Source organism: Leuciscus leuciscus (genome assembly GCF_965113295.1).
Source record: "Leuciscus leuciscus genome assembly, chromosome: 3".
NCBI classification, from domain to species: domain Eukaryota; kingdom Metazoa; phylum Chordata; class Actinopteri; order Cypriniformes; family Leuciscidae; genus Leuciscus; species Leuciscus leuciscus.
Window position 1 is genome coordinate 49,358,088 of NC_138727.1, and position 14,064 is coordinate 49,372,151.

At 35.3% G+C, this 14,064-nt stretch overlaps 1 protein-coding gene and 1 long non-coding RNA gene across 2 annotated transcripts in view; one reads left to right on the top strand and one right to left on the bottom strand.

The window, feature by feature from the left end:
• LOC309494997 (uncharacterized protein) overlaps positions 1-14,064 on the top strand; it is a 730,899-nt gene that overhangs the window by 126,577 nt on the left and 590,258 nt on the right. The window lies entirely within an intron of this gene.
• LOC309495032 lies at positions 782-4,470 on the bottom strand. The gene is made up of 2 exons (XR_014204520.1): positions 4,346-4,470; positions 782-1,308 (listed from the first exon to the last, which is right to left on the bottom strand). It is a non-coding gene; the product is annotated as an uncharacterized lncRNA (long non-coding RNA).

Genomic DNA, 14,064 nt, shown 5'->3' on the forward strand with positions numbered 1-14,064 from the left:
GCAGACAATGGGGAGTCCCGAGATTGGTTAGTTTACGACGAGACAAGGTGGGCCTTAAATTAAAAACGTTAAATTAAAACCGTTATTCAATCACTGTTTAACCTAATAAAAATGACTGATAAAATAACAGATTAAAATATAAAATAAAATATAGATTTTAATAGCTTGATGCTCTTTAAATATTTTGTTGCATTGTAAAAAGTGTCGGTGCATAGGACGGACCTATCCGCGATCGCTCTCCATGGTTCTGACCAAAGAAGAGCGCTTTGGAATCTCCATTACGCATCATACCGTTGTCTCTTAGTGCGCTACGAAGACTCTTGAGGTATAACTTAACTAAAGGTACCTATACTACCACTAAAGGTATAGCCTACCATTGGCGTCTTCAGGGCTATCATCCACTCGCGAGGCAGAGGCGCTGGCGCCCTCCCAGCAACGGCGCTGTTCGCCGAGAAAGATATGATACATCATGAGATGCGCAAATATGTCTGGAGACACGTAAGACATGATTTTGACCACTTCATTGAGTTTTGTTTTGTAGAAAGGCTCTTTTTAAAAGATTTTCGTTTTGTATAAATTGTATCTTAATTTTGATCAATGTTTTATCAACGAATTGCCTGTATTTATAATAAATAAGAAGAAAATATATAGCAGACAATGTATTAAGGCGCCGGCATGATCACTTGCATTGCATGTGAACTGGAGAGCGCCGAAACTCAGCTTGTGCCTCACAGATTTGAGAAATATAGGCTATATATTACAGAAAGCTTGAAATGTCTACTTTTAAACGAAAATATTCAAAACCAAAAGAAATAGGCTCTCTGATTGTGAAATCCATATGAAATGTGCATTTCTCTCTGGCGTTCATGGCGAATCCGCAAAACACCAGTTTATTAATAAATAATTAAATGTCTCCTTGCTATTTTAGACACATTAATTTTCATTACTTTTACCGGTTCTTTGTGGCAAGCTTTATGCGTGCGGTCGTGCGCTTAAAGTGCGGCTATTACGTAAACGCGCATTATCCTGTAGGCTATAGCCTATTTAAGCATAATTAAAATAATATACAGGGACGATTTGTCCACGAATGGCTTAAATGAACAACAACTAGTCGACTAGAATTTTTTTTTAAGTCGGAGGCATCCCTATTCCACATATTTTCGAACCAGGATCAGGCCATTCTGGGTTGAGCGAGCGACCTTGCGGAATGAGCGAGCTATTCAGAAATGCGCTCTCCACTCACGAGCTCTGATCGGAACAAACCCGTCTGCTGAATTTGCGCAGAAACATCAAGATAGACATAACCAGCTTTTTAAAATTTTTAAAACTAAACATTTAGACTATTTTAGCACAAATTATGATCTTATTGACGATTTTTTATAGTTCTTGACAAAATTAGAATATATAAACTTTTTTTTTTTTTTTTGAAGACAAGTTTTGGGTGCACTGTTAGACTTTTCAAGGTTTTTTTACAGTAACTTACTGGCAACACTGTTGCCAGTAAGTTACTGTAATTAAGATTTACAGTACATTACCGTTTTCAGTTTTACAGTATGGTACTGTAATTGTGTAATAGTGCATTACTGTAAAAACCAAGCTAATCAGTACACTACTGTAATTATTTTTTATTTGTACTAAATTAGATTTCATAATTATTTTTATCCTACATAAATACTACTAACATACAAACGAATTAGACAAAGTTATTACAAAATACCATATTTTTATTTAAAACATTTCATATATATCACGAAATATACAGTCTGCCAATGCTGGAAATAATGTGTGGAATTTTTACACATTAATGGGTGAGTTTAGGGACAACGTTTTTTGTGTTAATTTTAACTCATTCATTGTGTTAATGATTTTAACAAAGTAAATATGTCAGAAAGGTTAGCACAAATATGTGTAAATGTGTTAAATTAACACATTATGTGCTGTCCTTCACTGCACACATTGTTAAAAACATACATAAAATCATAAACAAAACGTTAGCATTTAACAAAATGAATGTAGAGTCATTGGTTGTTTAGCTTTTACAAGTATTATAATGAAATATCAACCATTACATTCATAAAACTGCAGAATATAAATACATTTTTAAGCAGTCAAAAAGGAAATGTCCAACACAGGACAAAAAAACAGTTCTTTTCACAATACATGACACATAACCCCACCTTCAAAATAATTTCACTTATTTACAAAAATGTGTTGGATTCATGTACACTGGTGGCCAAAAGAAGTCTATTTGATTCTCAAGAAACATTTCTTATTATTATCAATGTCTGACTGTCTACCCCTCAGTCTACTTCTACTTCTACGAGTAAAAATCATCATCAAAATAATCTTTAAAAAGTCAACACAATGTTTTTGTCCACCTTTGCGAATAAATTAACTCCTCCAAAGATTGGTTCCTGTTCAGAACTTGACTGACAACATCAGAATGTTCCCTGATCTGTGTGCGTGTCCACAAACACAAATGTACTCAGTCCTTAAGAGGAGAGCCTGGTTCCAACACTATATACTGTGAGAGAGAGAGAGAGAGAGAGAGAGAGAGAGAGAGAGAGAGAGAGAAATAAATATTAGTGTCAAAATATTTTTAACCTCCTTTTTTTACATTTTTATTATTATGTTTACAATAACTTAAGAATATATATTTGTAAACAGCTTTGGCAATAGCATATTCAAACATTTCAACTGAACTAAATTAAATTATTCCAGATTAAATTTTAATACTTACAAATCCTAAATTCTGTCCAAAAATGCTGAGATCCATAGAGAGAAAGACTGACATCGATGATTTAGCCCATTTCAGCTCATCTGCAGTGAAGGGGTTCCTGTCTGAGACAAATATACATTAAGACACATGCAAGAAATCACTGAGTGATGATCGTTCTCCTTCCTTCAATAGTTAACCCACCTGTGCGCTGATGTTAGGACCTTCCTGGTCAGGTGGGACTGCAATGGTAGAGAGTCTTCTGCCTAATAAAATATCAAAATAATGCAAAAATATAAACTTAAGTTGTTTAGAATGCTAGATTTTGTATGAATGAATTAGTGAGAGTTTTAGTGCAGTGCTTACCTGGATACATTTAATCTGGTGAGACTGAACATAGAAAATGGTCCATCTTCTGATTGGTTTATTTGCTGTGTAATAAATATAAAGTTAGACATGATGCAAAGGTCACTTATTTGATATAAAGTTAGCCAATTTTATAGAGATTTTATAAGATATTGTATGCTACCTAGTCTGCACCAGTGGCTCCAAAGCACTTATCACATATTGCTAATCATTTCAGCAAACTTATGTCAAAATATATCACAAATGGCCGGAATCTTGCTAGATGTCACTGGCGCGAATTGGCGCTTTGTTGCAGTTGCCTTTAAACACAAACAAAAATGGAAGTAAATATTAAATTCCATAAAAAAAATATATATATATATAATATGTTATAGTTTGCAAACTAATGCTAAAACTAGAAAGGTGGCAGCTAGACAAATAAAACTTAACATTAGCTAACATACAATGTTATTTTCTCATCAGTAGGCCAACATTATACAACCAAAACAGAATTTAACATAGTTAATTTATTGTTAATGTAAACTAAGCTTTGCTTGTTGGCGTATTTTAACTCGACAACAAAGTGTGTAAAATGAAACGTTAGCGCGGTTTACTGTGGTAAAGTTCGTTACCGCCATGTTGACGAGTATAACAGGTTAAACTGGGCACATTCCTGTCAACACACACAGAATGTTTTTTTTTACCTTGCTTGCTGGTCTCTCTCTCGGTGAAGTGAATTCGTCTCTTCCCCGGGCCAGACACGAACGGCGCGGTCCAGCAAAAGACAGTCCCAGTGATATTATATCCGGCGAGACACGACAAATCCCAGACAGTGTACTGTCATATCACTATACATAGTGATGCGCCGTTATATTTCGGACGTACGGACGGTAACGTTACGAGTCCAAGCGCTCGCGCTATTTCTGGCAAGGGACAAACAGGTTTACATTTTGCATTAATGGTCCGGCCCGGTCGCTTCAATGTGTCCAATATAGACACTAGACAGCCTCTGACTGTTATAGCGTTGTAGACACGCGGTGTAAGGCAAAAATTAGGAAATAAAAAGCGCGATGGAATGGTGCCAGCCAGAGAGGCCGTTACGTCAAATACAGTAGTATACAGCAAATTAAAAAAAATACAGTAAGTCTCTGTATGTGGTGTTAGACGTCACAGAAAATTCCCATGATGCAATGGGAATCACAGTTATTTACTGTAAAGAGAAATAGCAGTATAATACTGGGGGATTTAAAGTAAATAACTGTAGAAATTACAGAAAAGTCTAACAGTGTGGGCCTGTTGAAAAGTGAAGTGGGTGGGCCTACTAACGCACCTATAATGCCTTGCCTGGTGTGTGTATAAGAACGAAAGAGAAAATGTCAGTATTTAATTGAGACTTGAGATTAAATAAACTGCTTAAGTATTGTAGATCTTGTAGTATTAATTTTCACATGCAGTTACACATTGTAGGTTAAAAACAAGAAAGTGGCTGGTAAAAACATTGAGTGGCTGGTAGATTTTTAAATCCACCAGCCACAGTGGCCTGTGGACAAAAAAGTTAATTTCCATCCCTGATTGGGACCAATTTGGATGACTCTTCCAGAAGTCCCCACAGCCTCCAGAGAACTTATCAAATGTTGCTGTAAGGGGGATTGTTCCTCCTGCAAATGTGCCAAAGCAAGTCTATACTGCTCACCTCTTTGCAAATGCAACTGTAACCACCCATAATTATTAATTACAGGGCCAATAAAGATCATATTGCTAATACTTTGACATGTATTGAAACGTTAGTTATGTAAAAGTTCATAAACATAAATAAACATAAAATGTTAACTTTGGGATTCATTTGAACACTTTATCTTGTGCAGGAACTTGAAAGTTGCTGTGAAAATTTTAAGCATATTTCATTGATAATGATATACTTCTAATATGACGTTACAAAGTTTTTTTTTCCGAGGGCTCCTGGCCAAAATTACACTATAGATCCTGAGGAAACACCATGCATAAAATTTGGTGGTTTTATCACCGTAACGGTATTTTCACTACGCCGCCGGACTACTGCTTTCATCAGAGAAGTCATCGTGGGAGCAATGAGGTGGTTTTCATAGATTTATGGATCCTCCACTTCTCAGGTAAAACTGATTACATCAATATACCTTATTTTTCCTAAAGGCCATTAACATTTTTATTAAAAAAAAATATAGACAGAAAACATGAGTAAAATATTTCATTTCACAGCTCGTCCTGAACTTAAAGAAGGTTGCAGTAATAGACATAAATATACTATATGGCAATAACAGCCATGGTCATCAGCACCTTTTTGTGAAAAGTATCTTTCCTAACACTGCGATCCAGTGCCTTGACTTAAACTCTGTCCCAAAACCCTGATCTCTCCATTCCTCCTCCTCCTCATTCTCTTTCTTTTTCCTTGAGTCCACTTTTTTAACTGCTTCCAAATATGACAACTTATTTCCATCTCTTTCCTTTTGAATTTCTAATGCCCTCTTTCTAACTTCACATCCTCCATATGCTGCAACGTGATCTCATGAATACGTGTGTATTTTTACGTAAAGTGTAATTCTACCATACGTACATTTACTTACGTTTTATAAACACAGAAACGTACAATACTGACGTATTTACAGCACTAAAACGTAAAATATTTACGTATTAAAAGCACAAAAACGTAAATTATTTACGTATGAACAACTACCGACGTACATATTTGTACGTATTCTTATTTATGCATATTAAAATCGTGGCATTAATGTTTTGACTCTACTGCATTCAAATGTCTTATCAATTAGCCTACGTTTTCAGTCGCATTTATTAAATGCAGTCTACTCAAGAAATAGACTAATAACATTTCGCTCTGTTCGTGCTTTCTGCGGCAAACTCGTTTCAGAGGATTAGCCTACATGCAATTAAACAAGAATACACTTTAAAACCTTAAAAATACCTTATTTAATCGTTTAACCATTTTGTAATATTTAGTTTATTTACAGTGAGACACAAAATGCGTTTTCTCCAATAGAACAATAATACACCAAAACCCAACATAAATTCACAAAAGACATCAATTTTATTAGCTTGATATAATCCAAATCTTTAGAATCCATACGTTTGCAAGAAAGAGATCCAAATTCAGCCCTTTATCCAGTGAGTGATCTTCATCTCCATTCCACAGGCTATCACAGCAGCGCAGTCCGTAACTGTCAAATCCCGCGCTCGTGATGAATTCAAATTCAAAAATTGCGCCCTCAAGAAGAGTTACGGCATGTTTTACGGCAGTGATATCAAACGCTCATTGGCTCTCGCCACAGATTGCGACATGCCGTATTTCAGTCGGTAAACTACATTTGAAATGGAGAAGCGCGCGCGCCTTCACACAGAGCGAAGCCGGATTAACATTTTCATGGATTAATAACTTAAATTCTGCTCTATACCTCATTCAAAACTATTACTGAAAGAGAGGACTGTGACTGCAACACATCGTCATGTGAACGACTTTTGGTACCGGTTTTGACATTTTCGCAATAAATAAATTATTGTGATTAAGTTACACGTATGTTGTTTTTCTTCATAATTGTAGCCTATATGTAGTTTTAAGAAATTGTTATGGGTAGGTTTAGGAGTAGGATTAGCTGCTAAAAAATCTTTTAATGCTATATTATTAATAAAATTGCCATTTCCCTACACATATCTGTACGTTTTATCCTTTTTATATTCTGTATAAAATGGGTAACGTTATGTTTAGGTTTCGGAGTAGGGTTAAGGTAAATTATACAGATATCTTAATGTTATGAAAGATTCGTAAATATTTAACGTTTTGTAGCTGTAAAAACGTAATAATGTTACGTTTAATTGTTGCAGATACGTCCATATCATACGTTTCAGCATCTATCCAAACGTAAAAAACGTACGTTTTCTATCTTTGAAAATTACGTATTAACAATGAGACCAGGCTGATATGCCACATTATGCACCCCGCCACAATTACAACATTTTGCATTCTCATGTTCTTTCCCACTATGTGCACATCTCTTTTTGGCTCTGCATATACAGTACTTGCAATATGACCATATCTCTGGCAGTTATAACATCTCACTGGAGCACGCACAGATGCTCTCACCTGAAAGCTAACATATCCAACCAATACTCTACTTGGTATTCCTCTTTCAAAGCGCAACATTACAGAAAGACTTTCTTACTTCTTACCTTCCCTATTCCTTTGCTTCAATTACATTTCCTCCTTTTATATTCCTCTTCAGCTCTGTCCTCGTTACAGCCAATGGGACCCCTGTAATTACTCCACATAGCCATGATTTTTCACTTGTTTGCTTACAACTTGAAATCACTTGTTTACACACAACCTTCATGTTCATCACTTTATCCTTCTGTTCCTCATTTTCACATATTACCATAAATGCTCAATCTTGAAGTACTCTTGCACACTCCTGTTTGTTTTCTCAACTCATTTGTTAATTAGATTGGGTTTACCTCTTTTACTCCATATCCCTTTGAATCTCACAATCATTTTTATTTCCTCTGGCCTTCCACTTATTAACTCCCTTTCACTGTCCTCATCTATACTTACTGAGTCCTCTTCACAGCAAAATCCCCAGAGTTAAATGAACTCTGCTCAGTGTTTATAAGAGTCCACACTCAGAGTGTTATAAGTAACACTGAAGCAGTGTTGAAGTTAATGAGATAATTAAGTGATTAACTGAGTGATGATTGACTATTCGAGCTCCCCCTACAGCTGTGGGGGGGGGGTGTGTATATTTCGGAAAAAAAGTCGTAAAAAACTCACTTGTGGCGGCCTCCTCCTCCCCCTCTCTACCGCTGCTCATGTGCGTTTGTTTTGATCGGAGCAAGCCTAACGCCCGTTTCACACATACTCCGTGTGCAGTGCGTATGCGGTGCGTGTTGCAGTGCGTATACAGTGCAGGAGCAGCACATGCAATAGTGCTTTCACATATGCTGCGTTTGCAGTGCGTAACTGATCCGCTGCTGTAGGCTATACCACAAATACATACTCACTATTTGTATTTCAAATCCAGAAGTTATCAGCAACTTTTATTTAAAAATAGTTTTTTGTCAGCATTGCGATTCTCTTTGTACACATACACTCTTTAATAGACGTATTCACGTTTAAACACAATTTAAACAACATATTATTAAATGCATTACTTCTATATAATTATATATTAAGTTGCTCAAGCAAGTGGTAAAATATTTTACCATGTACTTATATTAAAATCGCATAGCCTACATTTTAAATTAAAACTTAAAATTGACAAAAAAACAGCAGACTTACCCTTTCTTTTGCATAATTTAAATCTTTATACAATAAATCTTGCATGTCACAAAGAACTTGTTTTTCCACCTCCACGAATGAGACGAGTGTGTTCATTATGTTGACTTGTTGAAGTAAATTGTATTTTCCCTTGATTTACGCCGGTCTTAACGTCTCAGCATTGCGATGCTCTTTGTACACATACATGTGCTTACGTATCATAACCAGAAAAAAAAAAACACTGATGCTTTAAAACACATGAACAGAAGAGTCATTATAACTGATGTTAAACTGATTTTAACACACCTGACGACCATGCTTAAAACAATAACACATTAACTTTTTAGGTATGAGTAATAAAAGGTGATTATTATTATTACAAGATAATAATCGATTAGATGGCTCCTCGATGAGCCCAGATCCAGGTTAAAAAACAAAGGTGACCGATTTGCAGTGGCTGCTCCAAATAACAACCTATTCATGTAAGAAAAGCTCGGACCATTGAAACATTCAAGTCCTTGGCTTGCTTAAGAACTTAGGTAAAGTTGGTTTTATATTCGCACATTCGCACTTTTTTGCTTAAAAACTGTCTCAATAACAAGCGCAATAAAGCACATTTTTGCTAAATAAAAGCAGCTACATGATCTTTAGGACAAAGATGGTGAACTACAACACTCCACAATCGATCAAAATGGGCAAATATTGTTTTAATGGCATACAAATTCAGTGAACATTCAATGTGTGTGGTAAAGAAGATAGGGACCGTTTAAAAAGTTCTATTTGTTTTCTAGACGTGGTTGTTTGAAAAGTACAGTGTTCAATTTTTTGTGCTACTCCTCATTCAAATTTTGTTAAATTTTTCAGAAAATTGGCTCAGATGATCTTTGGACCGAGCCACACAGAAGTGACTGAACACATTTTTTTTGCAACCGTTCCCGATATATTTTTCTCCAAATTTGACCTGTATTTGTTGCCTTATGGTAGTTAGCTTAGCATGCTAATTGGTTAGCATGAACCATGAACCATTCCGGTTGTGGGTTTGAATGCTGTGTGGCACATTCCCAGATCGCAAGAGGTATTGTGGCCTTAAGTGGTGGAAAAGTTGCTTCTGTTCCAGACATGGTGCCTATATGTGAACGAACTCGATAAATACAACATGCAGCAAATTTATACAAAAATTATTCATTTTGAATTGCTTCTCACTTGAACTATTGGACCTTCTTCATCTTGCCAAAAACACAACTTCCCAGTGGCGCAATGATATGAGTGACAGGTATCTGACCCAGAGATAATGGGTTCGAGCCCCACGTGGCATGATTTTAAAAAATTGTGTGTAATGTTGTGTCATGTCGATTCCTTTATTATTCAGCGTTGTACTAATCTTTCTTCCTCTTGGATTGATGTATGTCTTGTTCATTCTATGTTCATTCTCATCGTCTTCACGTAGACTGAGTTAAGCAAGAGTCTTGTGACAAAAATTATAATAGGACATTATAGCCATAAAAAAATCATAGTACTTTGATACTTAAGTACATTTGAAGGCAAATACTTTTGTACTTTTACTCAAGTGAATGTTTAAAGGCAGCACTTCTACTTTTACTTGAGTAATATTTTACCTTGAGTATCTTTACTTTAACTCAAGTACATGGTATGTGTACTTCGTCCACCACTGTTGAATATTAAGACAATAATGAGGTCAGCTGACAACTGTTTTTTTTTTCAGGTGTCTTGAACTGGAAGGCATTCAGTGAAAATTTCAGAAACCTGTACAGGGTTCCATACAGTCTATCCAGATGTCTCCATTGTGAGACTACATACAAAGACTGTGGTGAAGGCTACAGAGGAAGAGGGCAAAGAGGTGTGATGCAGGGGTTCTTTGGCTCTGATGACTTTCAAGGATACTGCGGAGACGACTGTTTCTATGAGGCTGGAGGAAGCATCTAATGTTTCATGCAATGTGTTCCTCATGTTTGAACTTGCCACATTTATTGCTTATTTTATTTTATTGGATTCTCTCTTTTTTACTATTACATTAAGTAGAGAATGGTGCATTTATCAATATAGTTTTTCATCATATTGGTTACAGTATCTATACGGTCAATAAAGTGATGCTAATGTTTAAAGTTTTCAGAGTCATTATTCTAAGTTAACACATTTTACCTTAATTTAAAGGTCAATACGTTTTACTTTATCATTTAATGTAAGCTATAAATATCACTTAAATATCAGTCATTACATATAAATATTATATTTTGAAAAATACAGGTGAGAAAGACCAATACAATAATTTTCACCATTGCTTTACAGTAGGATTTGGTAACTTTATTGGAAATTGCTATTAATTTTCCTTGTTAATCACCGTTACAACTTGATTTATGTTGTGTTGTTCACACACACACAAAACGAAAATAAAACTAATGTAATTATAAATAGTTGAGTAATAAAGTAATGTTTAATACTTTTAGCTTTTATGGTTTACATTTAGAGAAACATTGCATGCAGGTAGGAGAGAATATTATAAAATATAATACACACTCACAGGCTATTATATACAAGATCTGTATCTTATAACATAAGAACAGGAAATTTGGTTTATGAAAGAATTCCATATTAAAGATCTCTCAGTAGTTTAATGTAATACTTATATTTGGACGGTAGTGTTGCAAGTTGCAAGGTTGGTTTTCCGCCTGGGAACGCTGGGGGGAGCGGGGAAAGTCACCAATATCACCAGAACAGGTTGTTTAACCATCCAAATGATTTCTAGACAGTTTTATTAAGTTAAAAAAGTTACCAAGTTCTCCTTTAACAAGCAGAATCATTGAAGAAGAAAATCACAAATGTTATTGTATCATTTGATCATACATTTTTTAACTTTATATTTAGTTCGGCTGCTGTAATTCAGTTATAACAGTCACTTGAACAAAGAGAAAAAGTGATCTAATGGTGTTGTTTATAATGACCTGAATCACTGAACTCATTTAGAGCCTGATCTCTGAGTTAGGTTTACTTTATTGATTATAGCAGCACTGTATTTGTACAGGATAATATTTTTAACATTTTCTATGTAATCCAAAGGATTTCTTCTGATATAAGACATTTTTATTCTTCTTCTTCTTCTTCTGTCTTTTATTGGCAACCACATGAAATAGTGCATTACTGCCATCATCAGGTAGCTTGGCTCAGAAACATTTTCCTATTCCTCTTAACACTTCCGAAACATCTTCTCTTTCTTCATCGTAATCCTTACAATTTATAATCACGTTCTCATTTTCAGACACTGTTTTACTCTGTCCACATTTCTCACACAATCCCATTGGATGTTTAGATATTAGATGTAATTCAAACCTGTATGTCTCATCCTTAATCTTGTAATTATATTTTCCTTCCTCCTGTTTCCCCCATTCTACCTTTTGCCACTTTCTTTTAAATTGTATATAAATGTCTCCCTTTAGTCTCACTATCCCAATACTGTTGCCACTTTTTAATCATTTTTTCTTTTATTTCTGATTTTATTTCTCTTATACTATGTGGTAGCTCAATTTCTACCACTTTGTCATCTACTGCTTGCTTGACTAATTTATCTGCTTCTTCATTCCCTTTAATCCCCACATGGGCTGGATCCCTCATAAACTGTACTTCTATCCTACCTTGTTTTAACTCAAAGAGATTTTGAAGGATTCCCATTACTATGTATTGTCTTGATTCTAACTTTTGGTTATCAATACTGACCATTGCTGAATATGAATCTGAACATATGACTGCATTTTGTATTTCTATTGCAGAATCAATAGTTCACCTGTATTTACTGACAGTTGATCACGTATTCAAGCTTTTCTCTTTATCTGTAACTTTGGACCATTGACTGCCACTCCTACTCTCCATCCTTTTTTGGAAGCATCTGTGTATATCTGTATATTATTTCCGTACTTAATCCCTAAATATTCCTTTGTTCTAATTTTTTCCATCTCATTACTTCCTTCTTTTTGTATTATCTTCAGTAAAGTTAAATCTACTATTGGCTGAGGAAGAATCCATAAAGGGTAATGTGGGTACACCACTCTTATACACATCTATATTTACTTTATACACATCTATATTATTCTTTCCTTGTTCCCAACATATTCCTTGTATATTCTTTGTTGGATGTACCTCATCCTGACTCTTAATATTTGTCCAATATACTGCCATTAACTGTTGCCTTCTATTATCAAGCAGCATTTCCCACTGTAAAGTTCCTTGATTTTCCACTAGATGGCGTTATTTCTACCCAGATTGTTTATCCTTGGTTAAATGGTTGTAATGCTCTCACCTGTGTTGAATCATACCTAATGATAAACCCTATTTAAGGCCTCACTGCCTTTTGTTCTTGTTCAGTCCTCATGTTAGCCAAAGCGTTGTCATTCCTAAGAATTTTTGGGTTTGAGATTTTTCCCTGCCTTCTGTTTTGTTCTTTAAATTACCCACATTTCCCAAACTTTATCATAGAACTCTAACATTACTTTCAACGATTCCTCGCTTAACTGCTTAATCATATAATAGCTGATTTCATCTTGACGAGCAGTTTCTCTCATTCTCCTCAGTGCTCGTTTTAGCTCCGTCATTCCAAATGGGACATCCATTATATCATCTCTCTTTCTTCTCTTTTTTCCAATAGATGAGGATTTCTTTGAATATTTCCTCCCTTTTTCTCTTAAATTCTTCATTCAGATTTTCCATACTGTTTACTTTTATAAATGTATTACAAAACATTTTTGCTTTTTTACTGTTTCCTCTTCATTTAACATGGGATATTCTATCTCCTTCCTTATTCCATTCATCCTTCTGATCATATTCCATACCTCTTCTATTGATGTACCTTTCCCTATTCTGTCACAGAAATGTTGCCTTTTTGCCCTTCTTACCACAACTTTTACTTGTGCCTGTTCTCTCTTATATTCCATTAGATCTTCATAGTTATGCCTTCTTACCTTCGCTCTCCTTTTCCTTCTAATAGCTTCATCACACTCCTTATTCTACCATGGTACCATTTTATTCTTCCTTTGCTTTTAGGAATATTACTAACTGCTGTATTTTTCAAGACCCCTATAATTTTCTCACTTATACTGTAGCTTCACCATTTCTTACATCATGTCTAAACTATCCTCCACCATTTTCACATACTTAGTCCAGTTAGCTTTCTCATATTTCCATTTCCCTTCTCTTCTTTCATTTCTCTCTACACTCTTATTTATACACATTTCTATCAAAATAGGAAAGTGATCACTGCTAGTACATTTCTGTAATACCCTCCAGTTAATTATTCCCCCTAACCTACCATTTGTTAGAGTTCGATCTAACACCGCTTCTTGACCTGTTCTCATCTATTCGTGTACCTCTCCTATCATTCAGACAGATCAAATTCATCTCATCCATTAATTCTTCAATCACCTGCTCGTTTCTATCAATCACACTTCCTCCCCACATATTACTATGGGCATTGAAATCCACACCAGATCACCCTCTATCTATACTTTGCCCTTCTATCATCTTCATCTCTTCCAATGTCATTTGCTTGCATGGATTGTAAAAATGTATTACTACACTTTTGTCATCCTTCCATACCTCACCCACCACATACTCCATTTCACTTCCTTTCCCCACCGTTCTGTATTCCAGACTTAATGAAATTAACACGCCCACCATCCATTTCCCTCTTCCCGATCTCTTT